We start from the raw sequence: 5,274 nt of genomic DNA on the forward strand, positions 1-5,274 counted from the left end.
CCCGCCGCGGCGTTCGCCGTTACCAAGGCGCCCAGGGAGCGTCGCGCAACGCCGCTCCGCACTCTCTGCCGCAAGGCTCCCCCGCCCCAGGGGCCGGGCGAGGGAGCGTCACCCAATTCCCATCCCCGCTCTCTGCCGAAATAGCCCCTGGTCTGGCTGCGCGGAGCCGCCCCCTGGGCTCTGTGGGGAGTGGGTGGGTGGGGGGTGAGGGGCTTCTCCAGGGAATGTCGCAGCCTCCAGCTGTTGGGTGCAGCAGGGCACAGGGTGGCCCATTGCAGGGAGCTGGGTGGCAGTGGCCAGCGTGGAGGGGAGCAGGGGGGCAGGGGGGCAGCACCCCCTCAGGATGTGGGTGACGTCTGGCTTGTCTAGGCTAGGCCACAACTCCAATTAAAGAGCTGCAGGGACCACGCTGGCCACTTCCCTCCTGCCCTGCTGGGAGCAGTCAGCACTCCGGCGCCCAGGGAGCGAGCACCCCTCGGCACCAGCGAGGCCGGGCCAGGGCAAGCTCTCATACGGGGAGGCCTGGCTTTAGCCACACTCCTGCTTGTGGTGGCACAGGGGGAACCTTCCCTCTACATGCTGGAGGGCATGTGGTGCAGAGCCCAGTCATTTTTAGACCTTGTCTGAAGGAAAATATCCTCCTGGCAGCTGAGCTCTTTTGAGATCTGGCCAAGAGGAGCCAAGTTTGGCCACCCACGTTGAACAGTAACTTGGAGTTCTCCAGGATGTTTTGTCCGTAGGGTGCTTCACCTCCACATGCGCATGTCCCCGTGCACTCTGGATCAGAGATTTTTGTCAGCAGTGTCCACGGGTCCGTACCCTGCAATGTCCGGCTGTCAGATCAGCTGGGCATCAGTGAGAAGCTGACATGAAAGCCATGTCTTATGAAATCTTGGGCAGTGACTCCATAGTTAACCCTGAAAGATGGCTTCCAGTCAAAGCTGTTTTTCATATTCTCTTTGCACTTTCACAGAAAGGTTCCTTTTGGGCTGACATTTTCCATACTTAGTGTTAGTCCCAAGAGAATTTCTTTGGAAAGACTGAATTTCATTGAAACTGATATTCATTGAAAGACTGAATTTCATCAGTGTTCTAATAATCTGCCCACTCATGAATAAACAATGGTGTGTGGTGCAAAGTTCATATTGTTCTGAAGTAATCCTGACTGAGAGCTTATGCAAAGGCCAAATGCACAAAGGTGGGGTTCTCAGTTAAACGATATTTCAAAGGCATAATCCTTTATGTTGGTAGCTCTGGCAGGGGTTATTAATTTAAAAAAAATATTTTTTCCTGGGTCAACTATGTATGTAAATTCTCAGAGCCTCCAAAAGTTATAACCCCTATGGCCAATGGAGCATATAACTGCTATGTGCCCAACCATTCAGCCCTCTTGGGAGTTATAAGATCAGCTGGAAGCAACAGAGAGTCCTGTGGCACCTTTAAGACTAACAGATGTATTGGAGCATAAGCTTTCGTGGGTGAATGCCCACTTCGTTGGATGCATGCAGTTGGCTCCAAGCTTCCAGAAGGGGCGGGGCCTTGGGCAGAAGGGGCGTGGCTGGGGGGGGTCAGCCTCCCCCAGCCAGCCCTTCAGCACTGCCTGGCCCATGCCGCCTGGAGCTCTGGTGGCAATTTAAAGGGCCTGGGGCTCTGGCTGCTGCTGCGGTAGTGGCGGCTGCGAGCCCCAGACCCTTTTAAATCGCCGGACCCCGGGGCAGCTGTCCCTTTGCCCCCTCCCCCCGGCAGGCCTGGGGTGGGGGCAAAAGGGGCAGTGGCAGAGCTTTAACATCGGCTGTGTATGGGCCCGTACTGGCGGCCACTTCTTACTGGTACACCGTACCAGCCCACTTTCACCTCTGGCATCACCTCACGCAGAACTGGGAGGAAGCTAGGGGGGTTGGGCCCCTCAGAAATGCTGGGAGGGGGAGGATTTAAGGTAAAGTTCATGGTTTATTGTTATAAATTCTCCTGATCTTTCCTTAGTCTCTATCCTTTGTTCCCTGTACCTAATAAAGTTCCCCTCCTTGTTGCATGGCTACGTTGGGGATTGTGATAGTGATGCTATCCCTTGGGTACTGGGCTACACGCCTAGCAAACTGTTTGGTAGCAAACGTTTTCCAAGGGCCAGCACCCCTTGTGCCCCAGGTACTAGCAGAGGTCCTCCTTGGCTGGAGCCTTGAGCTGCCAAGAGAAAGAATCCAGGACCCAGACCCCTGAGGGGAGAAGCCACTCCAAGCAGCAAGGAAGAGGGCAAAGGCTTGAGCCACGGCTTGGGCGAGGGACTATGTGCAGTAACACGTCTCTGCGCAGTGCAATGCTGTGGTGCCCTGGAGATGTCTTGCAAGATGCTCTGCTTCTGCTGGGAGACAACCCTGCTATTAGCAGTGTATTGTGCTCATGAACTAATCGCATTCAACAGCGTTACTCTTTTAGAATTCCTTTCAGAGTGGATGCTGCATGTGGTGACCCATCCTGCCGTCCACAGCAGGGCCTTGGGCTAGGGAATTGCCAAGGACTGGGTTCCTCAACCACAGGCCAGGGAGGGAAAGGCAGCCTACTGTGGTGGGAGAGGGGGCTGTACCAATGGGATGGCCTGCAGCTTGGAAGTAGGGGAGAGATCAGCTTCTGGGCTGGAGAGTAGCTGAGCCTCCAGGGGAGGGGGTACCATTCAGACTCCAAGGTGGCAAACAACATGAAGAGAAGGTTTGTTTGACAAGCTTTTTTCCCCCATAAACCTTGTTGACTGGCATTAGTTCAATTCCCATCCTTTCATTCTTTATCAATTGAATCCCATGTCTGCTCTTCCACTGTTTCGCTCAGGCCTGATGTCAGGCTAACTGGCCCACAGTTACCTGGGTTATTCCGCTTGTCCTTTTTGAATATTGCCACCTTAACACTCTTCTGGAATGTCACCAGTATTCCAAGATGTATTAACAATTAATGGGTGGTGAGGGGAATTTCAGGGTCTGCAACATTCTGTCTCGCTCTGCACCTCTCTGTATCTCTCTCAGTCTTTCTTCTCAAATAGATAAAAGTTCATCTGTATTCTCTCCATCTCGGCCTCTACGGATCCCTCCTGCTGGCTTCTGACAGGTAAGCCTGACTCTACATGTCTGCCAATATCAACTCTCTGCCTCGGCAATACTTGATGTGTACACTGTCCCTCTGCAGACACATCATCATCTGTTGTAAGCACGTTCGTAATGGCTTTCTTCAAATGCTTTTGAGAGGTCTGTGGTCAGATTGTATGTCCCTTAAGGGCATTGGTGTATTTTTCCATTCTAAGAGTATTGCTAACAATTCTTTTTCAATTTGAGCAGATCTCTTCTCCATCATGGACAATGTTCTCCTTGCAAATGCAACAGGTTTTCCCCTTGGCAGCAAGGTATCCCCTAGACCCATCTTGGATGCACCACGTTGCAGTTGCTGGGGTTCCTATGGGTTGTAGTATTTCAGAATGGGAGCCTTCCCAATATTTCTTTTACTTTCCAGAATGCTTGCTCATATTGGTCTGTCCACTCTCATAAGGAGTCTCGTGTCACCTGTCAGGATCATGAATCTCTCAGACAGATGGTTGCAAAACTTAGCTAAATAATTGACCATTCCCAGAAATCTCTGGACTCCTTTAACATCCCTGGATTTTGGTATTTCTCCAATTGCCCTCACTTTTCCTGGGTCTACTTTCAGGCTTTTGTGATCAACAAATGTCCAAAACATGGCAACTTGGTTACTCTCAACCTGAGCTTCCCTAAGTTCAATGTAATGTTTCTCTGCTTAATTTATAGTCATTATCTTGTTATGCTTGTTCTGGATTGTCACCCGCTCCCACTGTCAGCACATTGTCTGCTACTGTCCAGAGTTCCAGCAGGCCCTCCAATGCTTGGGTCAGTCTGCTCTGGAATACCTCTGGTGCCAGACTGATTCCCATTGGCATCCTTAAGCATCGGTACATCCCAAATGGCGTTGCAAAGGTGGTCATCTAAGTGGATTCTTCATCCAGTTTGATGTTCCAGAATCCATTTTTTTAACATCGCATATTGAAAACAGTCTCACTTGAGACAAATCTGGTAATATGAACACAATTGTAGGCAGAGGGAAATGGTTCCATTCTAAAGCTTTGTTTAAAGGCTTTGGATCTATGAATATTCATATTTTTCCAGATGGCTTTCTTACCACCACAAGTCTTCTTATCCAGTCGGTGCTCTTCTCTACAGACTATATACTTCCACGATTCTGTGGGTGCCACTGTTCATCCTTCAGTGCCTGTAGTAATGCAATGGGTACTTTTCTTTATGGCAATTTAACTGACTTCACACTGGTGTCAATCTATATTTTATAATCACAGTCTAGCCATCCATCACCCTGAAACATGTCTCTATACTTCCTCTGTATCAACTTCTGGACCCAGGTGATACCATCCAAGGTATTTTCAGTCACTCTACTATCCACTTTCATTAGTTCTGGAAATGTGCTTTTATCAAGTTCATGGCTTGGGTGGCCTAGAGTCCCAGAAGAGGTACTGCTGTCTCATCATCTGTGACTACAGTTTCTGGTGCTTCCTAGAGTCTTCTTGCACTGTGTTTACCAGCAGTTTGGTCACCCACATAATTGTTTTCATACTCACTGGTGCTCTTTTCAGTTACTGTTTTTGTTTGTTTTTCTTCTCTCTGCACAAACACTTGGCTGCAAAATTATTCAAATTGGCACAGACACAGCATATTTTCCCCATAAGCCAGACACTTCTCTTTCTGTTTTGCATGTTTTCTCCTACAGTATTTGCATGTGTCTATACTGTTGTCTGCTGCAGACGTATCTGGTTTTGTTTTCCCTTTCTTATATATTACATGGATAGTTTCTGCACTGCCCTGCTAGGGTTCTTATCTTCTCTTTGGATAGCTCTGCTGCCCTGCATATCACCAAGTTTTTCCTCAAAGTTAAGCCAGCTTCCATCAGCAACTGTTCTTATACTCATGAGTCTCATATCCTGCACGCTATCTAGTCTCTTATAATTGAATCTTAAACTTTTCCAAAACTGCGGCTGGCTGCTAGCTCTTTTCAGTTGGTGCTGTACTTGTCTACATCCTCTGCAGTTGCTTGATCCTAAGGAAAGAAATTACATCTTTCCATTATTTCATTCTTCCTGGAGTCACAGGAGTATCAAAACAGGTTTTTGTATCAAAACTGCTTCTAAGGTGCATTGAGCTTGGGGAATTTCCATGCACAGAGTCTCACTTATCTCTCTCCAGCTTTCTCCAATCAGGTAACATTGAGGTT

Source organism: Trachemys scripta, chromosome 19, assembly GCF_013100865.1.
Source record: "Trachemys scripta elegans isolate TJP31775 chromosome 19, CAS_Tse_1.0, whole genome shotgun sequence".
Taxonomy (NCBI): domain Eukaryota; kingdom Metazoa; phylum Chordata; order Testudines; family Emydidae; genus Trachemys; species Trachemys scripta.